At 52.5% G+C, this 27,743-nt stretch overlaps 1 long non-coding RNA gene across 8 annotated transcripts in view; it reads right to left on the bottom strand.

The window, feature by feature from the left end:
• The window catches only part of LOC127060215 (uncharacterized), a 99,252-nt gene that overhangs the window by 25,557 nt on the left and 45,952 nt on the right, over positions 1-27,743 (bottom strand). For 5 of the 8 annotated variants that reach the window (XR_007778961.1, XR_007778962.1, XR_007778960.1 and 2 more), the window contains exon 3: positions 3,497-3,573. The exons of 2 other annotated variants lie outside the window; for them this stretch is intronic. This is a non-coding gene — a long non-coding RNA (uncharacterized LOC127060215). Of the gene's footprint in view, positions 1-2,382; positions 2,563-3,496; positions 3,574-27,743 lie in introns of those variants that run through there. One more of the 8 variants, XR_007778959.1, reaches the window with a different exon arrangement.

Here is a 27,743-nt window from a genome sequence, read left to right on the forward strand (position 1 = left end):
AAAGGTATCAGATGCCGGCCTAAGCCCACAGGTGCAAAGAAAGTGCTCTCCTCCTCTGAGGCAGGGAAATGAATGTGAAGAGTGACAAAGTGACTTCCCCAAGGTCACCTGGGAAATGCTGCTGGAGAGCCCAGAACAGAGCTGGATTTCTGCTGTCCAGCTCTCAAGTCCTCACATCCACCCTGACCATCCCTGGGACAATCCCAGGCCTCCCACAGCCCCAAAGCCTTCTGTACATCCCTTCACTGGAGGGAAAAGAAGGTCAGAAGCGTGAACCTCTCCAGATGTTGGCTTTTGGGTGCCCTCCAGCCCCAAAGGAAGAGTTCAACTGGGATGGAAAAATCTTCCCCTTGAGTAAAGAAAGAGTAGGATCTGCTTTCTGCCATTTATTATCCCAATTCTCCCACCCTAAAGACTAAGAACAGATGAGAACTAGTTGGAAGAAGGGGGAAAAAACCAAAATTAATTTCATTCCATTGTAACAGGTTCAAAAGGGATGTTTTAATAAATTTTCTACTATTTTGGTAAAAAAAATCCAGAAAAAAACAGAGCAGTCTTTATAATTGCTGTGCCTCCTCCTGAAAGAGCATATCCTGAGGAGAAAAATGGGGATTTAGGGAAAGGAGAAATTTCACTGAAGATTGAGGGGGGAAGAGCAGAAGGACAGAAGGAACCCTTCATTTAGAAATTTCATAGTTTCATGAAGAAGAAAAAAAAGAAAAAAAAATCCCATTATGTTGAGTATTTTTCACAAAAAAAAAAAACTTTGTCTGTGTTTGTTTTTTAAAGGCTGGGTTTTTTTTTCCAGCTCAAAATAAAACTCCACATGTTAAAAAAAAAAAAAGAAAGAAAAAAAAAAAGTCATCCGTCCCTGGGCAAAACCGAGAGCGCTGGAAGGGACAGCAGCTACCCTGGGATGGCCTGTGCCGCTTCTCGACAGGCGGCCCTGACGGCGGTGACACCTCCGGCTGCCGCTCCGGCCCGGGGAAGGTTGGGAGGACGAGATCGGCCCCGTGCCGCCCCTGAGCGCACCCCTGAGCGCACCCGGGGCGGGTCCGCAGCGAGCCGGAGCTGACGGTCACCAGAGCAGGGCTGTTTCCTGGCTGCCAGCTCCTGGCACATGGGGATGCCCAAGAGCACCCCTGGTTGCCGATGGCCGCGCTCCGGAGCTGCCCCGATGGGTGCATTTGAGGCAATTCCCGGTGGATGCTTCCAGGAGCCCCGGTGTGCTGGGAGCCAGCCCTGGCCCGGCCCATGGCCCCAGCCCATCCTGGGGGAAAGGCGGGAAGCGGGACACTGCTGGGGCAGAGCACACGGGTGTCGCGGCCGGTCCCAGCTGTATCCTTTTCCCATTTCCCTTCCATGCGTGCGGCCGGGCTCCCCTCCCTGCTGAGGTCAGCTCCGGCTATTCTCTCCTCTGTTTCCCCTGCTCCTGCCATGCACTTCCCGTCTCCCTTTGAAATTTCACCTTCGCTGCGTCATTCCCCGCGGGCCGTTTTGGGGTCGGGTTCACGTGGACGTGCTGTCCCCGCTGTTGTTAAAGAGCCAAGGTGGGGCTAAGCCTCGCTCTTTGGGACCCCTTGTGCTGGGGAGCACACAAAAGAGCCCAGCTCGCACAGATCCGTGTTCAGCTGAACAAGCACGAGCCCAAATGCTGAGCTTGCACCAACAGCCTCGAGCAGCACAAGAGTCAGAAGGGAAAACGCCATGAAAAATAACGAGGAGCTGGGAGGAAACAAAGGCTGGGCAAAACCAGGGAGTGTTTCCAGCAGATGGAGATGGCCAAATCCGGCGGTCTGCTAGCTGTGCTCAGCTTAAAGCTGAACAGGACCTGGCCCTGACCCAGGACAGGCAGAGGAGCTGTCTCATGTCACAGCCACCCACTGCCCCAATGCCACTGAATCGAGGGAAGATCCAGGCAGTTCTCTCCTGGGCGTTACAGATGGGACACCCGAGCACCCACTCAGCCTACACGGGGAGCAGCACTCTGCCACAACATGAGAGAAATCTCCAGCGGGGTTTGGGACTGAGCAGCTTCCTCGTGCTCCCACAAAGCCCCAGGGAATTCAATGCCGAAGAGAGAGCAGCTGGGCTCCTCCCCAGGCGGAGCGGCTGCCGCGCTCGCACGCGCCCCATTTTGGCCAACCGTCCTTTCCATGGAGGAGCCACAATGTTGAACAAAAGCTGTCCCTGCTGGCCCCCAGCACTGCCTGCCGCGCTCCCCGCGTGGCACCGGGCCAAACCCCTTAACAAAGGAGGGCTGGAAGCAGAGCACACATTAACTCCATGGTGGATTTCCCTTGACAGACCCCAGCGAGGAGCATTGCCCACCCCGCCGCGGCAGAGCCTGGGCTGGCAGCGCTGGCAGCACGTGGCACTCACCCATCAGGGCAGCTGCAGTGACGGGGTCACTTCGAGCTGCCTGCACCCCTGGCATCCCCAGGACGCCACTCCAGCTATTTTCCAGCGACAGCCGACGTCTGCCAGCGACCTCCTGGACACGGGCTACAGCCAAGCCGTGTCAGCGAGATGAGACACAGCACAGAGGGGCTGCTCCCTGCAGTTTGAGGGAGGAGGTGGAGAGAATCTCATGACATGAGAGCCTGGAAGAAAGGCCTGACCCCAGGTTATAGATTTTTGCCTCCTTCCATGGCAATCACTGACAAATGCTCGTGAGTACATTTACTTGGAGGAGCACACACTCACTGAGATGAGAGAGCTGAGGGAAGGGCTGCATGCCTTCTCCTGTGTGCTCCCCTTCCCGGCTGCTCCTGCCAGGAGAGGCTCAGCCAGCCCAGGTCACATCCCACCCCACTTCAGGGATTCTCTGCAGGCATGGAACACATCCTGCTCTGCAGGTGGTTCCCAATGAAGAGCGGTGCTGCAGGGCTATGGGTGAAACTGCAAACACTTTCTTTGCCAAATGGCTTTAAAGCTTCCCCATCCCCTTGGATTGCATCACCTCTGTCACTAGAATGTTCCCCAGCTCTCCCCTCTTATGTCCTTTCTGTGCAGGAAGCTCTCATACAGTCATGGATGTGCTCCAAATTATCGTAGACAGTGCTGATTACTTGAAGCCTTAATTGGATATCATCCATAAAGGGAAAAACCCTGAGTGCTTTCTCCATTCCTCTTCCAGCTCATGGATGCTCAGAATAGGGTTGATGCTTTCAAAGGGTGACACAAACACTTCTTGAGGGTCCTTCAGGAGAGAGGAGGAGTTTGAGAGACAGAATCTGTAGAAGAAAATGTGAACCTGGCAGCCTTATAACCCAAACCATGTTCTGGATGGTTATGATCTCCTGGCCCATTGCAAGGAGCAGCAAGAAACAGGCACCATTTTGTGTTTTCAAGCTCAGAAATAGTGTTTGAGTGAGTCACAGGGAGTTTTGGCCCTCTCCTGGAGGCTTCAGATTCATTCACTCTTCCTTTCTTTTGTTATTTTCAATAATCTGAAATATTAGTGACCTGGGCTGAATCTGCAGGGTTTACTCACCACCTCCAAAGGACTGAAACACAGCAAAACAGCATGGCAAACTCCAAACATTTAGAGCTCCTGAAGATTTCCAGACACTAGAAAAATCAGGGAAGAAAGAGCCTTTAAAATAATGAGATTTGATTTCCCTGTTGGCTTTCAAGCCTGTAGGCCACTCTGACATCACTCTGCTAAGCTCCTCTCTGCAACCATGAGGTAAAAAGCCCTGAAACCAGCACCCCCCTGCCAGTGCTCTGCAAACACACAGCTCCACAAAAATGGAGGAAAGAAGGAAATGCTGGCATCCAAGGGAAATCTCAAGAGGTTTGGAGGACCATTGATAGGACCAAGAGGAGCATCAGTGGGCGAGGCAGAGTAAGAGGTGCCCTTGAAAGCCCCTCTGCACCCACAGGGTGATGGAGAGCTGGGGACAGGGGTTTGAGGCAGGGCAGTGAACGTCGCCGAGCGCCGGCGTGGTCGTGCCGCGTGGCTGGCTCGCTCCTGGCAATAAGGACAGTCCCAGGAAAGGGAAAAGACTTCCAGCACATCTCAGCAATTTCTCTCCACTCCCAAAGGAAGCGTGTTTATTGGAAGCCATTTTCTGCATAAATAGCCCTTTCCTGCTGTTTCCCACAAAGTCAGACTAAAATAATTTCCTAGGCTTGAGGACGCCAGCCCACAGCTTTCTAGATGGATGCACAGAGCTCAACCTTGAGCAAGAGACCAAAGACATTCCCAAAATCCTGCCCAGAGTCCAAAGCAGAGGTTTTATATCCCCTCCCCAGCAGTACTTGCACCAAATTCCAGCTGTCCCCCACATCACCCCACCCCAGCACTTTCCTTTGGGTGTCTCAAAGCCCCCTGCAACCTCCAGCCCATTCACACTCCAGGCACATCCCAGATGGAAGCAAGACCCCAAATCACTGCTCAACACACAAAGAGCAAGGAGCAGCTTACTCAAATACCCAGGCAGTGCACACTGGGAAATAAACTGGCCTTCAGCCCCTGAAGGACTGGTGTGCAAATGGAACAGCAGGGATAGAGGCAGTCCAGTGTCAAGGCACTCTCACCCCACACAATTTAGAGCTGATATTTTCTCCAGGGCAGGGAGCTGGTGACTGGAACAGATTCACACACGGGGTCCCCTGAAGGGCCCATGGAGCAGCACTTTGGAGGCTGTGGGGGAGAGCTGAGGTGCTGCAGTGCCCAGGGCAGGGACTGGGGTGGGGTCCCCCCTCCATCCTCCCTGGTCCTGCAGCACAGCACGGGATCCCACAGACAGCTGGAGGGGGCTGTGCCTGTTCTGCCACTGGTTCTGCCACTGACCCTCCTCGGCCCCACTGCCCAGGCTGGGGCAGGCTGAGCCAGCACTGCAGGGCCCCCAGCAACCTTGGCAAAACACCACTGGACGATCCTGACCACAGTGATGGAAACCACCGTGCATGTGGCCCGAGTGTTCCCGAAAGAGCCCTTGCTCTGCCCTCCAAGGCCAAGCAGCCCATGGATGCTGCGTGCCAGGCTGCTGTCCTCAAGTTTAGGGCAGGGAGAAAAGAAGGGAGATTTGGAAAAGCCTCTGTCTGAAGCTGCCTGGGGACTGAAGGCAGAGGGACTGCAGCACTCTGGAACTGGAATTGGGCAGGACACAGTTAACGGCTGGTTCCTCGTGAAGGATCAGGAGGAACTTGGCTTCATATTTCATGTGTGGGATGTTGCAAGAGGACAAGGAGCCCTGAACCCCAGCGGCATGCGTTCCCTGGAGGAACCCACGACGTGCCCCACTCCATGGCCACTCTGCCGAGGGCAGGACCCTCCCTCACGGCCAGGGACGGTGCCACCACGCCAAGAGAGACCGGAGAAACACCAAGGCCCTACCGACCCCACGGTGGCATCGAGATGCCGGCAAACGAACGTGCGGCGGCCGAGCTTGGTCGGGGCTGCCGCGGGAAGGGCCCCACGCGTGGCGTGGAGCGGGGGCTCGCAGCGCCCCGGCTGCCGGGCACATACAAAGGCTGGGCTCCCCCAGCCCGGCTGATGCTCGACCTCTCCGTTGTCCTCGCTGCACGCCTGTCCCAGTTCCAGCAGCCGGTTGCTACAGCAACTGAGCTCTGACTAATCATTTGCGCAATGACCTTTTTTCCCCCCAGAGAGAGGGAGGGAGGGAGATGGAGAGGAGGGAGGGAGGGGAGGAGAGGCAAAGCGAGCGGAGGTTAGCAAGAAAAAGCAGCCAGAGAGAATGTGGGGTTTTTTTAGATGATGCAAGATTTTTTTTCTGGGGGGGAATTAGGGGGATGAGGGCGGCAGGAAGGGGAGAGGAAAGCAGGTGTTGAATGGATCCCCCACTCCCGGCTCGGTGCTTCAGAAAGGGTGGATGGATGGGGGCAAAGTCGGCTGCCAGCGGGCAAAGAACCTCACTGGCATCTCTTCCCTGGGCGCGGGGGTGGGGGGACTCCAACTGGGGCTGACATTGCAGCCCTTCTCCTCCTCCTCCTCCTCCCCACCCCACACCGACCCTGGCCACTGCTGAAGGGCCAGAAGTCAAAAATTTGGCTCTGCCTCACCACCGAGTGCCTGCAAAGGGCTGGTTGGCCCCAGGTCAGCTGGGATGGAGCTCCCCAAGCACAAAGCCTGACTGGTGGGTGGTGGTTGGGGAAGCCACACCAGGGCTGAACGGAGCTAAAAACTCCCATGTCAGCGTTACACCAGGAGGGAACAGGGCTGGACTCTGCTGAGCCAGGAGAACCAGCCAGGGAAGAAACCTGAGCCCAGCTCCAGTGGTGTTACTGGGAGGGCTTCACTCCCACCTCTATTGCCTTGAGCTGAACAAGCCCAGAGTCAGGTCTGGCTCCAGCTCCAAAACAGAGTAAATAATGCAAAAGCCTCTTTCTGCAGAGCTCCGAGAAGAACATGTGAGGTCACATCTTCCTGAATTGGTAGGAGAAAACAGTTTAGAGGTTGTGCATTGTTCCTCACACCAGAAGAGAAGAGAATAGAAGTTGGTGAAACCAAAAAAGCAGTGGCAAGGTCCTCCTCACCAAGGGGTGGATGGTTGTGCCCCAACTTTTCACAGCAAAAGGATTTGGTCTTTATTCCAATGGGATCAGAAGACACTCACATCTGACTTTGACCAGCTGCAAAGTGCTAAGCCAGATGAGATGAACAACAACAGTGACCAAGAGCAGTGTCACAGGAAGATGGGTTGGCAATTGGAAAGAATGGGAAGTTTGAAGAAAAATTAGTTTTGTGGACAGAAATTCCACAACACATCCTGACAAATTGCAGTTCTGTTGTGTGAACTGGAGAAGGAGGACGTGGTATGAATAATGAGCAAACCAAAGAATGAGTTATATCCTGAATGGTGCTGGGAACACACTCTGCACACACAACTCCTGCTGGCACAGGACAGGGAGCTCTCATTAGGCAAGACAAAATCTCAAAATGGTTTTATGGTGGGGCTTCTACATCTGTGCCCTGTAAAGTTGGACCCTCTCCATAAAGCAGATCAGACAAAATCCTAGCTCCAAACACTTCCAAAAGGTCCTGGAGCCAATCCTCCTCTTTCAGCTTATGCTTCCCTCTGCCTATCAAAACAATGCAATGGACAAGACAGGTGTTCCCAGCTTGTTTGTTCATCTAAAAATGTAAAGCAAGATTCACAAAATCACCTGTGGCTTAAGGCCAGGTTGTGAGGAACACTCTACACTCAGTGAGCACCCAACATATTTCCCTTATCAGCATGACTTGGCACCTACAAAAATTCCCACTGTAGCATCTGATCCCAAACTTGGAGAAACCAACAGCAGGGTTGATACTGAGCCCATTGCAGTGCTTGCACAACTTGGGGCATTGCAGGCAGCCACAGCTTGGGGCTAAGAAGACCAAAGCCATGTCAAGCTCTGTGTAAAAAGTGCTCCTGAATAGCAAGAGACATTAACTCAGGCTTGGCCATGATCACAGGGCTTGCAGATGCAGCCTGAGCCCACGCCTGCTTCCGATCCCCCTTGTAGGTAAACCTGGGGCTGCAATGAGCCTCAAACAACATGTGTAGAAATAAAACTCCTCTCCACCTCTTTTCAGTTAAATCACTCTGCAGTTTGCAGAGCTCCACCAAGGACAATTATTTCCAGCATGTGCCGTGCATGAATGCTGTGAGCAAGGCAGAGCTGGAGTTTCATCATAGCCCAGCTTTGTGTGCAGAGCAAAGAAGGAGAGAAAAAAATAGAGGGGAAAAAAACCAACATCAACAAAAAAGGAACTTGGAACTGGAGGCCCCCCCCGGCCTCACCCTGATCCCGAGGAGGCTCCGCTCTGCTCTTGCTCAACCCAGCTCCGAGAATGAGGAAGCGGAGTAGACGGGCGGGGGAGGCGGTCAAGCTGCAGACAAACAGCCTCTGAGCCGGGCAGCTTGGAAAGCTCCGGGAGCAAGAGGGCACTGGAGCCAAGAGCAGGCTGTGCCCTGAGCCCTCTGCCCATCCAGGCTGGGGCCTTTGTGGCCCTCTCTCCAGGGGATGCTCTAGATTTTTCTGAGTGCAGGTCTTAAAGGAGATGTTGTCCAGCATGGGGCTGTGCCAAGCCCTGCTGTGCTGCCAGCCCTGAGCTTGCACACCCCAGCTGTGGCCGGTGACAGCCGAGCTCCCACTGGCCACACCGCCCTGCCCAGGTGCCTCTGCGGTGCCTGAGGATGGCAGAGCCCGGCCGTGCTGTGCCATGCTGTGCCATGCTGGTCACAGCCAGCCAGCTCTCCCCCTGCCCAGCCAGAGGCAGCTCTCAGCACAGCCTGCAGCTCAGCATTCGCCTCCGCACTCTGCGGTACCAGGAACCGCAACACCGCGCTCGCTGCAAACAGGATTCTGCATCAAAAACTAAACCCCAGCCAAATGTGAGATGAGTTGAGATGTTCCAGACTGCCCCACATGCCTGGGGCTGGTTCACAACATCCCAGTACCCTGCACCTCACTGCTCCAGGAACTTAGCTCCGCTCACCCTCTCTGCCAATGGCTGCTCTCACCTGCCCTGTGCTGGTCTTGCCTTCTCCTCGTGCCCTGGGCTAGGAAGAAACCCAGCTGAAGGCAGTCCAGTGTCTGCACAGCCCCACTGGTGACAGACCAAGACCCCAACATGATATTGTCCTGCTGATCTGCCCTTCTCCCTCAGGAGGCTGGAAAGGAGCTCTTTGATCTCACCCATCTTAGAGCAAAGGACAGTGTGGCAGAGACACAAAGGGATGTGCCCAAGGTCAAGGAGGACGGAGCAACAGGCAGAGGAGTTGGTGGGGTCCACCAGTTTAAATTTTTTTTATGACAAGCAATATTAGCTATACCCCAGAAGTGCTGTGACTGACCTCACACTTCCAAAATCTCTCCGGGTCCACCAGCAAATGAGAACCAAAACACCAAGACTCACCACCTCGTTTGCCCAGTTCCTGGTTGCCTACAGGGATGAAGCTATTCTGGGGTCACCATATCCCCCTGAGCATGTATTATTCCAGATGTCCACATTCCCAGCATCCTGAGGTGAGGGGAGGCTATGGCAGGAGGGAAATGAGGTACCTTTCTCAGGATCAGAAGGGCCATTTCTGGGGTTCATGAAACCCATCCCAAAGGAAAGGATTTGTCATTTCCCAAGAGAAGTGTCAAATTCTACTGGATCTCAGATGGAACAGCCCTTCAGGAGTGTCAGAGAAGTACCAAAACCTAGAGATTGACAGATGGGGGGGAGGGGAATCAGCAAACCCTGGGGAAAACTGAGTTGGTTTTTTCCCTTCTACAAGGCTATTACAAGTTGGGAGCTGGGGTGAGGAAATCTTTACCCCCTTCCCAAGTCAGGCAGCACCGGAGCCTGCCAGAGAAGATGTTGTGGGAAGGACAAGGGCCAGGCCCCACACAATAGTGAGTGAAAATTCTGTAAGTTTACTCCCTGCTTGCATTAGGTCACCCATTACCGAGTCACCTGTGGGGCCCCGCTGGGAGTGAGCCCCTCGGAGCAGCAGCACTGGGTTTAAATAAATAAATCCAATTCTGCTGAAAGGGGAGAAGAAAAAAGAAAACAAGAGGAATAAAGGATGTGCCTCTCCAGTGCCTCCTCCCCTCCCATAAACCTGCGTGCTATGCAAATATATGCAAATTAGACATGGAAGCAGGGATGAAATTGGCTCTCTAAACCAGCATGGTTTTAGAGTGGGGAGTGTTGGAGGAAGCTTCCTGGGAAGTTGAGGCAGAAATAGCTGCACCACGAGAGGGACAAGTAATGACAACTGGAGGGGATATGTCCCCAAATGCCTTTGGCCATGGGATCAGCTCCCACAGAACCAGCAAAATGCAGCACCAAACCTCCCTCAGGACACCCCACTTCAACAGCTGGGCTGGGGAGGGAAATGAGAACTTGCTTTTCCCCTGTTTGTGATTCCACTCATGATTCCTGGGAAGGGATGGCAAAAAGCACCGCAGTGCTTGGAAGCCCAAGCTGCTCGGTCCAGATCAGGGACAGCCAACACAGGTAGCCCAGGGTGATGCTCCCTGGGGTGGGCTCTTTCTCCAGGGACTGCTTAAGGAGTGACATCTTTCTTACATGAAGAATGGGATCGTACAAATTCCAGCTCGTTTGTTCCAGGCAATTTATCCACCCAAGTATTGCCTTGTTCAGTAACATTTTCTCAAGGGGTTTCTGCAGAGAAGCAGGTAAAATCCAGAAAGTCTGAAGGCTTCGGGGTGTAAACAGCATTTGCCTGAGCAATGCTGCTCACGTTGATAGTCAATGCCTGAGTGTTTTTTTGCTAAGAAACAGGAAGGATTTTTGTGTTAAACATTCTCTGCTTAAGAACAGACCTGGCTGCAGCAGAAGCCCCTTTCCTGCCTCCTGACCCAGCACAGGATTTTTACAGAAATAGCCCAGATGCTCTGAGCTCAATGGAAAGTTTAGGATGGACTGCCAACCTCCCAGACAGCCCTGGACCACAGCAGCCCTGCTGCAGGGAGCCAGCAATCTCCATCAGCATCACTGGGACATGGTAGAAAAGTTTTCCTGCAACTGCAGGGCTTCCCAAACCCACTCCAGGCATTGGAGATGGGGGAAGGACTGGGGAGCTGAGACACCATTATTTGTGCACTTTGAGATCAAAGGTGCAACACGAGGGTCTGTTCCATATCTCACAGAGGGTTCTGGAGAAGTAGGGTACCTGCAAAAGGCACTGGGAAGGATTCAAGGGTTCTCTGCTTTGAGCCCATCCAAGATGACCATCCCCTGCAATTGCCTCTCCAGTGCTTCCACCATAATTTGCAACCCCTGCTTCCCCCCAGGAAAGTCACAGCGCTGCATTTAAGACATCTCCCACAGCCCTGCATCTTAATTTGCTTTTCATTTTGCTTTATCTGTCTCATTAAAGGCAATTCCAGCAACTCCGACGCCAGGCTCTGGCATGGCGGGCGCTTCTGTTCCCACTGCTGGGTTGAGCAACTGTCAGCAGTGACAGCCCACGGGTGCCACACTGTCATTTAGTGGCACTGAGCGTGGAGCAGAGGCACCTTCCATCCCATCACTGCTCTGCACTCACTGTGGGGTATTGAGGGGTGTTCCTGCTCCCCAGAACCACCCCTGACAGATATTATGCCTTCAGCATCACACGTTCTCTGGGCGTGGCTCATTACCTGTGTGCCTGGGGACCTGGCATCACACACCAGCCACTTATGGACACTGTCCATAAACCTGGGCCCTTCCTATGCCACAAAAACCCAGTTGCTTTACTTGACCTGGTCTTTGACACAGGGACAAACTTGAGCATCTTTCTTGTTGGTGAGGAAATAACAATGCATCTCAGCTCTTCCTTGTGTTTTTCTATCCTTTCATCTGCCTTTTTTACCAGATTTCCCTGAGCTGCCCTGGCACTGGGGCTCCAGAACTGGAGCTGTGGCTGTCAGTGCACAAGGTCTCTCCAACCACAGTGGTGTTACACAAACCCTCAGAGAACACAAGAGCCCCAGGTGTGGTGTTCTGTGACTCTATGAAAAATACAGCCTTAACTCACCTCCCTGAAGAGAGTTTCCATGAAAGCACCATGGGGTGGCAAGTCCTGGGTATACCTGGCAAAGGGAAAAACTGCTGCTCACCCACCTCTTCCCAGTCCCTTCCCCAACTCCTGCTTCCATCTAAAGGCTGCATATTTCTCCCCCTGCTCACCCTGCAAAACACTGTGAACCTGAAGAATAAAAGGTGCAGACTAGCTGGGATTTCAAATTCTGTGATTAAGGATGGAGGCAATTTCTCCCTCCCTGGGCTGATAGAGCAGGCAGCAGATGAAGACAGCTTTTTAGCGTGCTGCCAGCAGCTGTGATAGGCGCCTGTGCCGTCACCAAGCAGAGAGATTATTCTCTGGATCTCCGGGGCTGTTTATCAGGAACACTCACTGCTGCAGCCGCTAAACCAGCTTAAATACCAAAATTAAATAATAATTAAAAAAAAACCCAAAACCTTTTCTGTAACCTCAGAAGGAGAGGGATTGGGGAAAGGGAAGTAAAAGCCAGGGTCTTGATAAAATAGCCATAGGCATAGGCAAAACAGGCTCTGTAGCTGGCACAGTGGGGATGGCCAACCCTGGCTGGAGGGATAGAGCCACAAAACCCACTGTCAGGAGACCCCAGAACCTGCCTGGAGCAGGCAGCTGCCAGCCTCAGCCAGAGGGCACATCACTGGGAAGCCAGGGTGAAGCTGTCAGTGCCAATGCCAGCACATTTCCCTGGCTCTGCCTTGAGTTTCATAGGATGGGGAGCACACATGGAGCAGCAGCTTCGCACCATGGCCAGGGCAGCCAGCTCTGGTACCCGAGGAAGGGTATGCTCCCCCCCATGCACAGCCAGGGAGGGAGTGGCACGTGTCAGGGATAATAAATTGCATGAGAGTCTGGATCTGGGAACTGCATGGAAAGAAAAGGCATGAGGTCTGATTTCCTTGGGCATTCAGAGCCTTTGAAGATCAGAAAGCGGCTAAGTGCAAGGCAGGCTTTCAAGCTGCCAGTGTTGGTTAGTGGTGGGCCTGGGACTCCCCAGGGAGCAAGAGCTGTAGAATCCCAGCTGCCAGGTCAGATCCTGCCTCCCAGCCAGAGGAAGGTAAATGGCAACAGCTCTATCGACACCACATGAACATTCTCCTCACTGGCACATGGGTGTGAGCTGGGGAGCACCAAGCTGCTTGCTCAGGGCTGGCTGGGGGCTCACTGGATTTGGATCATCCCAGCACATCCACCTGATACAATCCCTTTCCTTGACTCCTGTTTAGACAACCCACTGTTCTGGGGATGGTCCCATCCCTGGTATCAGAGGTATGATGCCCAGGAGAGTCCTCCATGGGCAGAGGGTCCCTACCCCACTTTGGAGGCAGAGTTGGATCCTCCAAACCTACCACTCCCCTGGAATTCAGGACAAGCAAGACCCTTCATGGAATTTCTGGCAGTCAGGGAGTGTCCCAGCCACTTGCATGAAAGGTTAAGACCACTTTCCAATTAGAGAGGCAGGAGCCATCGTAATAAAGCTCTTCTGAGGGGATATTAATCAGGGCATCTTCCTCTTGTGGAAATGCAAATCAGCAGAATGGAAACGGGAGTGATTAGAGCCAGAGAAGAACACAGACACATCGATCCCAGCTCCATGAGCAGCAAGGGCCATGAGGGCACAGGAGAGCTGCCCCAGGCTCCCATATCAGAACTCAGGTGGAGGAAGGGGGGACCCACCGTCTCCACCTGGGAATATTCAGCATCAGGGAATATTCAGCGTCAGGTTTTCAGGTCATCACTGATGCCAAGGCCACAGGAATGGCACCAGTCATAATAAAGCATCCCCCAGGCTGGCTGCAGGGATTTGGTCCATCCTCATGCACCCACCCGAGAGCGAGGATGGAGTGGGCACACGGGCTGAGGACCTGGCAGGAGAAATGGAGAAGACACCAGCAAGGGCAGCAGCACAGCTAAAGGATATAGGAAGGAAAGAGAGGGGATGAAGAGCAAAAGGTGATGCAGAAAGGGGCCAAAGCATGGGCTAAGGTGGTGGGGGGGGCACAGAGGAACTCCCAGCCCTTGCCCAGGGACGCTGTACTCCGAGTCCAGAGATGGCTCCGCTCCTCGCGGCAGGAGGCATTAGATCCAGCTGAGCTGCTCCAACGCAGCGTGCATGCAAATCAGCTGGACAGGCAGAGAGGAGAAAAACAAGGGGATGAGATAAGAGGATAGAGAGAGAAGCAAGGGGAGGAGGAGGAAGGAGAGAAGGGGAGGAAAGAGAGGAGCAGGTGTGGAGAGAAAGAGAAGCAAAGAGAGGGGAAAGGGAGAAAGGGAGAGGAAGGAGGAGGGGTGGGGAAGCAGAGAGCGGGAGGAGGGCAGGGAACTGGGTGGGGGTCTGTTGGTAACTGGTCACACGTTCAGGCCAGGGGCAGCCATGGGCAGGGGAGCACAGGATGAACAGGGTGGAGGTGCCACAACATGACCCAGTCTGGGCCAGGGCAGCCCCAGACCTGGGCCCCCTTCTCCTGCCTCTTCGCTTCCAAACCCTGCAGCAAGTCTGGGACTCTGCTGGGGTGTGGGATAAAGTAGCACCACACTGTTATTTTCCAGCCATGAGGGAGATGCCTATACAAGTGGCCAGTCTGGCATCCTCTAATCTCTCACCTGCAAGCACAATGCCTTCGAATCACCTGTACATTTATGACTGAAGAGTTGGTGGGTATCAATCCACAGGTGACTGCATCTGGGGGATGAAATGACATCGACATGTCACTCCTTAAAGTCAGGAATGTCTTGCAAAGCACAGTGAGTGATCCCTGATAAGTAATACCTGGCCCTGCCTCTTTCAGACAGGGAACTCAAAGGCTAAATATTATTAGAAAAGTCTCAGGCTTTGGATCAGCAGCCTCTGAGAACTACTCATGACTGGGCAGGACACAAGGATCCCCTGACATCAACATGCACTAAGCAACCAAAGCTGATGCAAATACCATCTGCTACAATCATGACATCACCTTAATTACAGAACGGATGAGGATGTCGCCACATACGGACTCCTGACATCACCAGCAGAGCTGGAAAAAGATCTGGAGCAGGATGATTAAAAAAAAAAAAAAAAAGAAAAAATTAGTCCAAAGGAAGAAGATCTCAGCCTGGAAAAGCAGCAGCCAGAGAGGCACACTTGTGGCCTCAAGAGGGTGAACCAAGATTGATTGCTTGCTGCGTCTCCCAATAAAAGAATTAGGAGATATCCAATAACATTAAGAGGCAGCAGGTTCAAAAGAAACGAGAGGAGACGGTTCCCTACACGGTGCATGGTTAAGCAGTGAAGTCCTTGCCACAGCTCTCTGGGGATGATTAAAACTTACGTGTTTACAAAAATCAACTAGACAAATTCATGGGAAATCCATTGAGGGGTATTAAAGATGAAATGCCACTTCAGCCTGGGGAGTCCCTGAGCTGCCACGTGCTCAGGGCTTGAGATGCTCAAGAGATTCATAGGTCCCGGTCATTGTGGGGACAGGCAGGGGACAGCTGGAGCGGGGACAGCCCTGCACAGCTCCTTACACTGCAGATGGCAGGTGACATCTCCAAGCCAGCACACTGATGTCCACAGGCTCTGTGTCATACTCTGGGTGATGTCCAGGTCCCATCAGCCCGGTGTATTTACAGCTCAGTCTTGGGGGTTCTGAACTGCTCCAAGGTACAAAGCCCGTAAGAGTGGGACCACACAGTGCCACCATTGCTGTCACTGGTTTAACACCACTTGGAGCCCCCCTTACCCTCACCTACCCAGCACTGGGCTGCACTCACATCTCTTCACTAAACATCATTTCCCAGGATCCCGCCGGGAGCCCGGCTGGAGGCAGGGGCCATCCCTGGGGAGCCTGGCCACGCACTTCCCTGCGCGCAGCATCCCTTCCACGCACGCCAAATCCGGGCACGTAGCATTCCCAATTAAACCAAACTGCCTCGCACAGGGGCCTGGCAGCGCTGCATTTATCAGCCTGCCTGGAAGGGGCTTGTGCAAGCTGTCCCCCCGGCTGACGGATTAGACAGCAGACAATTAGGTTTCAGACACACACACACACACACACACACACACACACACACACGCAAGCAAAGCACACGCAGGCACACAAATCCTTTCTCCTCATCCATCTGCAAGGCCGAGGTGGCCGAGCCCAGCTGCGCGGCTGTCCGGTGCTTCTGGAGCTGCGTGCAGCTGAATAAGAACGAGCCCCCGTGCCTCGGCTTTCAGCGCCCGCTCGCGAAATGAGCGAGAGGTCCCCGAAGAGATGACACAATTGCAATGGAAATTATTAACCCTTGGCGGAGCGGTTTCGCCGCCTCCTCCCCGCTCCTCACAGCCGCAGCCAGCCTGGCGGCAAACTCCCACTCTCTGGGTTTCAAGGACAAAGCCGGAGCGAGTTAGTGGTCAGCTGACATCGCAGGGGACGAGCAGCCTCCTGCGTTTGTGCTCCGAGGTGAGCTGGGCTTTTCTGGAGTGCAGATTATTTCAGATGCATCCCTTTGCTGCTGGGAAGATCCCAGCTTCTGGAAGTGGGGATGGTGTCTCAACACGAGCACCACTTCTGCAAACATCCCACCAAAAGCATCCCCTCTTGACCAGGAGCCATGACTGCTCTGTGCAGATTCGAGGTGCAGCACAAGGCAGTGGTGTTCCTCAGATTGTTCTTTCCAAAGGCTACTGAGAGCAATAATTCAGTGTTTCAAAATTAATTGAAACGTGAAATGGCTAAGATAGAAATGGAACAAGCCTGTCTGGCTTCTAAAGGCAAAGCCTGCACGTCCTCTCTGGGAGAGGATTTCTGATGGAATCAACAAAACTATGGATAAAGGGAAATCATTAGATAAAATTTATTGGGATTGTCCTAAAGCCTTTGAAAAATCCCACATGAGATGCTATTAAGGAAACCAAGCATTACTGGGGAAGATGTAAAATATTGCTGGGGAGCAGGAAGCAGTAAAGTGGCACAAACCAGTGCAGGAGGAGATGTTCATACCATGCCAGGATGGAGGAAGATGGAGCATGGCCATGCTCTGAGCCCAGCTCCTGCCAGCATCAGGAGCCAGGAACCAACAGCTCCAGGAAGGCAACACTGTGGATGCTCAGGGGACACCAAAACCCTCACAGAGCAGCCCCCAAAGCCCATCAGTCTTCACAGGCTGTTTTCCCTCCTGTGGGGCAGGGGTATGGGAACATGAGCAGCCTCACCCTCCATTCTCCCTCACACCTACTTGAGGGACAATATGTGGAACAGGACACCAAAAAGGACCACGTCAGTCCCTGGCCTCACTCCTCACACTCACAGCCCTTGATCTCCCCAGATCCTTTCAGGACACCTTTCAACCATCCCTGTGGAGAGAAGAAAGTGCCAGGAGAGTAAACTCCCATCCTTGCTAGGAGTGGGACATGCTGGGAGACGGAGGATCCTCTGGAAACACCACACTCAGCTGTGCAAAGGGCTTTCCAGAAACAGCACCATATTTTAATTTTTCCTGTAGTTACTTTTTGTAGAAAGGGAGATAGAATGAGAAGAGCCCTTTTTGGTCCTTGGTACCCATCTCACCCTGGTAGAGGATGCAGCCATCTCCAAGACAACTGATGCTGAGGTAGAAACATTACAAAGGTAACTCAGCACATCCCTCAAACCAATTCCAGCAATTTTTTTAGGTATGTTTTCACAAGATACAGACATAAGCCCTTAGTGCTACAAGATGCATCACCCACTAAAGTCAGAAGAAGCTCTCCAGATGCACTGGGGAATGTCTAGATGTTTGCCAAGGAAGATTGCTGCTCTCCCTGAGCTCTGATTATTATTGGCAACATAACAGTGGAGGCAGGATGGACCTGGCTTCACAGAACACATCACACAGGAATTTAGGACAGCCTGGAGGCTGCCACGTTTGTCACCGGTAAACAGCTGGGTCACAAAACAAACTCTGCCCCTCACATGAGCTGCTCCATCTCCAGACCCACCAGATTTTTCACCTGCTCCAGCAGGGCTGGCCCAGAGTCTCATCTCCTCCTTCACCAGAAATCAGTTCCTCACTTTCAGCCTTAACTTACTTGTGGACATTTTCTAGTCATTTGGTCATCAGCCAACAATATCTGTCAGTGGAACAGCTCCTCTCCTGCCCTGGCGCTCTGTGGCCTCTCATCTGCTGGATTTGCAAAGCTGAGTTTGCAGAGTCTCAGGAGATGGGCCATTCACCACTTCTCCTTGGGGATTTTGCCATCATTTCATGTTTCAATCCATAAATCATCCCTCCAGGTTTATCAAGGACCCACATGTTTCCCCCTGCAGCACTAAGCAGGGACCTGAGGAGAATTTTCTGACAACTGCACTGCATTTTCCTTTCCTCCATTCATCCCATTACCCATAGTTATATCCCTTACACCACTCTAAATAATTACTCAGTTGTGTGTTTATGACCTTCAGATATTTGTCCATCTCTGGTTTAGGTGAACTTTTAGTCAAGCTATGCTTAATATTTAGACTGCACAGAGGAATGCTCATGTTCAAAATACATCCAGGCTGTGGCAGGGAGTCAACAGAAAGGGCTGATTATGCACCATGTGCCACAGTTCAGAGGCCACTTTCCAGTTCCAGGCAGCTTTCTGCTTCCTCAGTGTGATGTATTCCCACTAAAAACCCCAACACCTGGAAACCTCTGCATGCATGCTTCCTGCCCCTGTCCTTGGGGAAAAGGGAGTGCAGGGACAGTTTATAGGGGGTGGTTCACACAGAGGTGTGAGATCTCCAGATAAAGCTGCTCACAACACCTCCTCTGGGTTGAGCTGGGGTGTCTGAAGAACACCCCTGGGAATTACAGGGAAGGGAGGAACAAACCTTGCAAGAGGAGCCAGCCTCCAAAATAACAGCTGATGAGGTTAGGGGGATCCAACACTTCCCTTTGTGCCAGGAACATCACTGACACCAGGAGGAATTCCTGTTCCCCTCTGGCCTCCCAGGGATGAGAGCCTGGGTGAGGTGAGGGTCAGGGCCACAGAGAGGGATAGCAAAACTGGCCCCAGTAATGGAGATTTACTGCTCCATCCCCATTAGCTGGGCCATCTGCATCCCAAGCATCAGCACAGGTTATTAGAGACCACAGAGTGACATGGTACAGGCACAAAAGCAGGGAGAAGTGGGAGAAACTGCAATGGCTTCTCCCCATGTGGGAAGAAGGTGGGAGCTCCAGGAAGGTTTCTGCTGGACCAGAACCCCAGCAAGGGGAAGGAGAAAGGGAAAGGCACACTGAGCTCAGAGATAGAAACACAAACACACCAGTGGTGCATCTGCACTCACAGGGTGCTCACACCCAGGCACAGCCCTGCAACTGCTGCAGGGGCAAGAAAAGAGAGAGGTGGAGGGAGGAGGAGGAAGAAGAAGCAGGATGAGTTCCTCATCTGCAGCACTGCCAGCTTCAGACATCCATCTGTCATTGCCAAGCCCCAAACAAAATAATGAGGAGGTTCTATAGGAGTTTGTGTCCAAAGAGTGCTCAGTTGGCTGGTTATGTGTATCTTCTGCTTTTTGATGCTTTATGAGGTCACATTTACCTTTATTGCTTTTTGCTGTGGCCCCAGGAGGTGGAAACACTACCTTTATTTTTTTACTGAAAAGTAAGATCTCCTCATGGCCACCAGAATCTGTAACCTTACCTTTAAAGTCAGTATTTGTGATAAAGCAAAGAGCCTGGGCTGGTGTGTCCCTTTTGTGGGGCAAATCCCCCAGGGCTTGGCACAACACTTTCTTTTTTTCTACTCACTCTGGGTTTCTGTTCCTTTCCAGTGAGCTAGGGTTCAATGGTTAGACCCAACACACACCATGCAAGAGGCCCCAGTCTGACTCAGAGAGGGGAAATGACTCGCTGTGGTTATGAGGCATCACTTTCCCAGAGAGGAAAACAATCCAGCACATGAAACAAAACTTCTATCCATCCTTAAAACTGGGCATCACCTGTCAGGACAAAACAGACAACATAACCTGACCCACAAACAAGCTGAGAAACAAAACTTGGCTTGCATGGGTGAAGTGTACTTCCCCCAGACCTGTGCTGTCCCTGGGCCCTCCAGGTACCATCCCAGATCCTCCACCAGCAGCATGGCCCCAACCCTGCACCCATTTTGGTGCTCTGTGTGTGACCTGGCTGCCTCCAAACCTTCTGCCCCGAAGGGAATAGACCTGACCACATCCAGCCCTACAGAAAAGGACCCTTCACACTTTCCCTCCAGCCCCCCACCCCAGCACTGCAGAGAAAGAACCCCCCAGTCACCCCCTGAGGCCTCCTCGGAGAGGGGCTGGAGCAGATCAAACACTGTGAGGGAAGAAAGCAAAAAGGGAAAGGAAGGAGGACAGAAATAGGGCCGGGGATGGAGGAGACTGCGGGGCCAGGCTCCCGCAGGTCTCAGCCCGGCATCGGGCTATTTTCTGCCTTTTCCTTTTCCTCACCGCCGCGTCGCCATGGCAACCCCATCAGCTGAGCGGCTCCGCTCCCGACTCTGCTTCCCGCTCCGTGGGGATTTTTGGGTTTTTTTTTTTCCACCCCTTCTTTTCATCTTGATTTCCTGCTCGAGCCCCATCCCAGGGGGACTCTCAGCCAGTGCCGACCAGAGACTTCCAAGGGGTGCAAATAAGGTGTCCCTTGTACTGGCAGGACCCCACGGTGCAGCCCCCCCCAGCCCCAGGGAGGGTCGAGTGCCCACCCAGTGAGGCACAGGACAGGCTTTGGGAGCAGAGCCCTCTGCCAAGGGGGTCTCCCACACCCCTCACTTTTGCTATCCTCCCCTGGGAAACATTTTCCCCTTTAGCAGCTCCAGCCCCTGTGCCCCCAAACATCTCCCATTGCAAGGAGCGGGTGCTGATGCTTTTGGCATCAGCATCCCATAGGAATGGGATGTCCCAGTGCTGCCCTGGGACATGGACATCACCCAGGAAAACCTGGAAGAAGCCCTGTGCAGGGTGGTGGACTCACTGCTGGGAAAAAGTTAAACCCTGTCTGGGTATAACTCCTGCCACTGGGATCCATCAGTCTCCAGAGGTCACTTCCAGCCCTGTTTTCCAGGCCTCAAAATGGCCAAATGTCTCATTAAAAGAACAGCTGAGCCAGAACCTTGGGTAAATCCTCGGGTTTAGAATTAAACAGAGGAAGAGAAATGCAGCAAAGCCGAAATTGGTGACAGAGGATGCAGAGAGGTCAGAAGAGGAGGGAATAGGAGGAAGGAATAAAAAGGCTTTCCTGCCCTCCATTCAGACAGCATGTCCAGGTGTGACAGGAGCCCTTGACAAGGAAGAGGGGTTTTCAGAACATCCTCTGACATCAGATACCTTCTTGTAGTTACCAGCACTGCTCCCCTTTTGTCTTTGAAATCCCCAGCCTTAAATACAAAGAAAAATCTCTGCCTCCCTGAAAGCCTGAGTTTGAGGAGACCAAATTCATCTCCAAAGCATGCTCTCCTCTTTCTTGCCTAGCACTGGGCTGGCACATCCCCAGAGCACCATGAGCTCATCCTGCCTGGCCAGCTCCTCTTCAGCACAGAGGAGTCCCTTTGGGGTGTTTTGCATTGGTTTTGGTGCCTTCAGAATAGCTGTGGTTGGAAATCAGAGGCTCAGTTAATCTGACCCTGTCATACATATCAGATGTGCAGCAGAAACAGCCCTCCAGTGAGCATTATCATGACATTTGGGGAGGGTGGGGTTTTTTCCCCCCTTCTTCTCTTTTTTATAGCAGACATCTGCAGCAGGAGAAGAGGGATAGAGGAGAGAGGAATGAGAAGAAACAGCAGTTCTTCTAACAGCCAAATCCCCATGACTCAAAGCCCCCCATCACCCCCAAATCCCAACTTGCTCAGAGTGAGACCAAAACCCCTCTGGAGAGGAGCAGCCCAGTGGGGCTCTGGATAGCTCAGCACAGCCCCTGGCACCAATATCCCTGCACACATCCCTGCCAGACTCTGGGTCTCTTTAAATGCAGAATCATACTGACTTCATTGAAGGTGCAATTTTGCAGCCACTAGCTGGGGAAGCAGAGTTTCTTTCCATGTGGTTTAAGTCAATTAGGAGCAGGTTGAAGCTGAAGTGAATTAAGGCATTCAGCTCCAAACAGGAGCGTGTGCCTGGAGGAAAAGGGAGGGGAAGGCAGCTCTGCACCACTTTTAGCTAATCCAGTGCAACTCAACCAGTATAAATCCAAGGACAAGGCAGCATCCTTCACTCCTCCTCCTCCTCCCTGTTCTCACTTTTTCTCCCCCCTCCTTGCTTTCCTCATCCTTCCCCCATCCCCTCACTTAAGAATTCTTCTCCTGCTGTTCATCTCTTCCCCACTTTCTCAGCTCCTCCTGGTGCCCACATGCACGGGGGGGCTGGGAAGCAGTTGGAGATCAAACTCCTGGCAGCACTGAGGCATCGGCCACGCCGAGAGCCCGAGACAGCTCCGGAGCAGGGAGGAGTGGGATGAGGAAAAAGTGGGTGGTTTTGGGGATAAGCAGAGGAACTGCTTGCAGCCTGGGAAGCTCAGGATATCAGGCAGCAGGGAAAAGCCTGGTTTATAGCACCATGAGCACCTGGAGTCACCCAGAGCCCCACACAGAGCTGCCTCTATCCAGCCCCTTCCAGGACACAGGGCAGGGAGAGCTGGCGTGCCCAAGGGACTGGTCTGATAGCCAGGGAACAGCTCAGCTGGCTCAAGGGGAAAGTGCCCCATGGCAGCCATCATCCTTTGAGTCTTTGTTGTCATCCACAAGGACATCAGCCAACAGTTTAGAGACCAATTGTTCGGGTGTTTGGCATTGTGTAAGGACACTATTAAGGCAAGAACATGCATTAACATGGGTGCCACAGGATGTTTTTAAGTTTAAAAACTTCTCAAGTACTAACTTCCTCTATCCCCATCCCCACTCCCCCCTCCTTAATCTCCCAGCTTAACATCCGGAAATAAAACCAGCAATGTTTAAATTCCTTTAGACCTCATCCAGCTACTCAGGTGTCACAGCCCCTGGATGAAGGAAGAGAGGAAGGCATTCCTGGCCCCTCACTGCAATGACAGAGGACCCTGTGTACAACAGGAAACAGCTCCAGCTGCTGTTAGCAGCTTCCCTGGGCAAGAGGAAGAGCCCAGAGAGGGTGAAGCAGCTCCAAAGCTGAGCTGCTGTACTGGGTTCTCAGTGATGTTGAGTACCTGCATCTGTCCCCTGCAGCCATCAGTGGGGCTTCCCCAGGAGGCTGGGGGAGAGAAGAAGAAGCTGACAACCCAACCTCACAGAGCTGCTCAGGGGCTGTTTTGGAGATGCCAAAGCTCTGGCTGCTCCCAAGGACACACACAGCACAAACAACCTGCACAAAAAAAATGCCACTGGAGCAAAGCCCCACGCACCCTGCTCTGCACCACAGAGCTGCAAAATCCTCATCCCTGGGTACTCCCTGCAAAGGGCAAAGGCACCAGATATTTCCAGCAATCCCTGCTGCAGGTCGAGCTGGAAGCAGTTTGTCTCTGTGGCTCACAGTATTGGCTGCTGCCAGCAAGAGAGGGAGGAACTGGGGGAGAACAGAGGAATCACAGTGGAGGGACAGTTAATTAGAAAAGCTGCCCAATTCGTGGACTTGCCACACAAACTTTGGGATATCCCTTCACACCTTATCAGTGCAAATGAAGCAGGTGGACCCAGGGAGATATCCGAGGCTCCCCACTGGATTTGTCCCCAGTTGAGCAGATGACAAGGCTGGCCCCTGGTGCTCCTGGAACCCTCTGACACCTCACTGCAGCCTTGCAATCTCCACCAGCACCAGCTGGGACAAAGATATGGGAGCAGCTGAATGCTGAACCTGCTGCACTTGCAAACAACACGACTGCAGCAGGAAATGTGTTGTGGGCAGACTTGTGTGAAGGAGCTGTGACCCATCACAAACATCTCTCCCCTCTCTGCTTCCCTCCAGCCCCCTCAGCACCCATGCACACCAAGCTCCTGGGGACACACAGCCCTGGGCCACCTGGGGACCACTGGAGTGCTGCTGTGATCTCCTCAGGCATTAAAAGCCTTAAAAATACCAAATCACTATTTGCTACCTAAATACAGATTTTCCTCAACAATCTCTGGTTAAGCACCCTAAAGAAGCCCTTCCCAAGGAGGAAAAGCAGGAGGAATCCCTGCATAGGTCCATTCTCTCTTCCAAGAGTTGGCATGGACATCCCAAGTCCTGGGTACAGGAAGCTCCGGCCAGGAAGATGTGAGGCAGGCATGTGCTAAGGGTTAGAGAGAAAGGCCATGTGGGACAGGAAGGCAGATCCCATTCCCATTCTATCCACAACTTCCCCCATGACCTTGGACAAATTCCAGGGGCACCAGATTTTCAGACGACTTCTGTTCCCTTTAAACCCACACTTATGTGGGCAGAGCCTGGCATGGCAGGTCACTGAGAGGGCTGGAAAGCCAAAACTCATTCAGCACTTTGGTTCCTCACCCTTCCAAAGGGCATCATCAATGCTGCCTTTTCTGCCACCCCACTTCCAGCTGATTTTTTGTATGTACTGGGGTGGCAAAAAGATACTTCAAATTTGTGCAGCTCTGCAGAAGTTAGAAAATGTCCTGGGGGTGGGGGGAAAGTTGTCCAGGAACAGAAGAAGCAATAAGGAAAACTCTCCTTAAAGAAACTAAACCAAGGTGTTAGGTGCTTGTATGAAGCCAGGATGAGGGGTGAATTCATGGGTCTTGTTCTCTTGAGGGAGATCAGACACACTGTTTAAGCACAGTAAAAACCTTCTGTGTTGAAGCAAGTCCCTCACAAGGGGCTTTAATTTCTCCCCAATGCTCTGGGGTGCCAGAAGCCCAAAGCAGCCCCAACAGGGGCAACATTTGTGCTGTTTGGAAAAGGGAAATTGGAAAAAGCAGCAGCAGACAGAGCACTAGATCTGCCAAAACCCAGCATGCTGGACAGGGCTGGCCTTTGCTCTCTGCTTTGCTGTCCCCCGTAGTCATGTAGCTGTCACCCAGCACAGCTTTTTGGGGACCCTTTGGGGCAGGGCAGCAGGGGAGAGGCAGCACCTAAGCCTGCAGGATCAGCTCTGACCACTCCAGCTCTGACAGCAGCAACAAGGAGGAATGGAAAAATACAGAAAGGAGCTGAATAGAGCTGCCTTGTAAAGGGGCTCAAACCACGCTTTGGACCCTATTCCCCACCCTTGGTCCCTTGTCCTGACAGCTGCACAGTGTCTCCGTGGGGAGAGAGCAGATTCAAGCTCCAAACTTTAAAAAAAAAAAGGAAAAAGAAAAAAAAGAGAGAGAGAGGGAGCGAGCAAGCGAGAGAGTGTCTGACTACAGCCCTAAGGGCTGTCACAACAGATAAAACCTCAGCCAGGATTCGCAGTTTGAGCTCCTGCACGCTAATGCACAGCAGAGCTAAAAATACCGACGTGTGGAAAAGCAGAGGCTGCTGTTGCTGCCTCCCGAGCTGATGGCAGGCTCCAGCTTCCCAGGCAGCCCAGAGCAGCCAGATGCACGGCCTCAGAGGGGGAACTGCAGCCCCAGAGAGGGGCAGGGGCACCCAGGGGTCCCCCCCAGCACCCGGCTGCAGGGCAGGCTCTGCCCATGCAGTGCCCGGCTGAGCCATCTCGGAGAAAGATCTGGGTTAGGTTTGTGCTGATGTGAAGTAAAATATCTGGGCCACGAGCTTTGTGCTCTGCAGGCAGAGGGATGGCAGTGCAGGGATGGAGCAGCCTTGGGGAGAGTGGCTGACGCCAGAGAGAGGGAAGGATGGAGCCTGTGATGAGGAGGAGGATGCAGAGAGGCTTCAGGAGATGACAAAGAGGCGGGACAGCTCCAGAGCCCCAACTCTGGGGCTGCAAAATAAGCAGCCCAGTGCTAATCCCCAGAGTCAGACTCATGTGAGATGGGAACGAGCTCGTGGCTGTGTTGTCACACGATGTCCCAGTTTTTGCAGCCATCTTTGCCCTGTCTGAGGCCCAAGGATGGGAACATGCTTTACCATGCACTTAAATTCAAGCATGCACCAAAAGTCTTTTTCATTTAGTGGAGCTGAAGGACGAGCTCAAGGGTTCTCACCTCATTAACTGCCTTCACCAAGGTCAGTTCTCTAAACTGGGGCTGGCTCAAGGCCCCCACCCAAACCTGGGGAAGGCACCTGGCTGTCCCCAAGCTGTCACATCTCCTCCTGTAAATGTAAAGCCCACTGCTCCTGGGGACAGCCATTCTCCAAAGTGCTGATTAACACCAGGTATGGAGCAGACACCACTCTCCCTGCATCAGGTTTGTGTGGTCCCCATCCAGTGGAGCAGCTGCCTGCCCAAGGGCCCCAGCGCTGCTGCCCAGGAAGGGCTTGGTCTAATTTTGGAAAGCATCAGGACAGTGGGGACTCTGATTGTCTCCCTCAGCTTAAGGCCAGAATTCTTCTCTCATGTTCTGTATGCTCTGCTCAGTCCTGTGAGTGGGACAGACATGACCATCTCAGGGTCGCTTCACCCCAAGACCTGGAGCCCAAACTTGACCTCAGAGCACCAGAAAGAGTCTCCAGAACTCTGCTGCCCTGCCTAACACAGCCTGCACTGACTTCCTTGTAGGAATCAAATCCTCTCCAAAATCAGGGGGAGCATCGATCAGCACCCCTGCTCCAGCCCAGTATTGCACCTCCTGCACTGCTGACAGACCTGCAGAGTTCACAGCCCAATTACCCTACACATCCACCAATTCCTTTTCCACTCACAGTCACATTCAGGACACCAGTGCAAAATCTCTGTGGATCTGTCTCAAGTTGCATTATCAGCACATTTAGTATTTTCATCATGCTTAGGACATGGTTCCTTACAAAAGGCCAGTTTATTTTGAAAGTAAACTCTGCCTTGGGGGCTGCCTTTTCCAGCAGGCAACACCTTGGGCAGGCAGAGAGTCCTGCTATACCCAACAGCACCAACCATGCCCTGTCCTGGGGCACACACCCAGAGAAGGAACTGCCCCAGCTCCAATAATCCAAATTTCTTATTGTCTGGATGGGCTATTTCCATCACACCAGTGCAAGCCATGATAGCAAATTGGTTCTTGAATAATAACTACTATTTAGATTAATTAATTGATGTTTCCATAGTGTGTTGAGGAATTAAAAAGAGAGGGAGGTAAAGGAGGGAGCAAATCAACAAGAAAAAAGCGTTACCTAAGGCCAGGGAATGAATGCCATGCAGGAAGAGAGCAGCAGGTTGTTATAGTAATTATAATGTCAGTATTTATGGATGAGGCCAAGAGGGTCCCCCCAAGCACTGACTGCAGCTGGGTCTGTCTGTAACCAGCCCCACTCACGCAGGATGGGGCAGGAACACTCCCTTCCTGCTCCCAGCACAACCCATCCAAGCTGAGAATCAGCCACTCCTCTGTAAGTCGTTTTGCAGCATGACAAACTCCTAAAACAAAAAAATCTGGCTTTCCCCCCACCCCCCATCCAGCTTCCAAATCAAGTAGACACTTGCCAACCAGCCAGCCCAGCCCCACACTTCTAGTATTTCAAGGGTGCTTCCAGCCCTCTTTTTTTGCTGCACACAAGCACATTCTTATTATCTCTACAGTAGATATATAAACCTTACACATCACCATCCAGCTACAGCCCAGTGTTGGCAAGTATCACAGCACCATCACAAGGTGTTGCACAACCTTTTGACTTCAGAAAGCCCCTGCTCCCAGAGCCATGAAGTTATAGAAGAAAAATTTAAAAAAGAAAAAACCAAACCTCTTCTTTCATTAAACAGGAAAATCCTCAGCCCTCATGGTTAGAGGCAAAGACTTGAAAATATGAGTTCTGAAAATACAGCTCCTAACCACACAGGAAAGGGAAAACATAGAAATCAGAATTTTTCACACAAGTTTTATAGCAGACTTCTGATCTGGGGGCAACAACTGGCATTACAATCACGCTCCTTATGTGCTTACATTTGAGCACACAAAGAGTAGAGCTCCCAACAGAGCAGCACTGACAACCAGGAGCACTTTTCCAAACAGAGTCAGCTCCAGCAAAAATCCAGATGTCCATGGAGATATCTATGACCCTGACACAATCCCTCTAACAAGGAGCCCCATGGCCCAGGGATGTCAGACATGCAGACCCCTTAACAAAGACTGCAGCTCCACCTGTGACTCTCAAAAATCCCCAGTTTCTCATCCCTTTGGCCCAGAAGGTCACTGGTACCCACCAACTCTCCTGCTGACCCGTTAGGCAGCTTCATCATCAAGCTGTTAACTGAAAACCCTCCAGAGGCAGCTGCAGC

Source organism: Serinus canaria, chromosome 17, assembly GCF_022539315.1.
Source record: "Serinus canaria isolate serCan28SL12 chromosome 17, serCan2020, whole genome shotgun sequence".
Classification (NCBI taxonomy): domain Eukaryota; kingdom Metazoa; phylum Chordata; class Aves; order Passeriformes; family Fringillidae; genus Serinus; species Serinus canaria.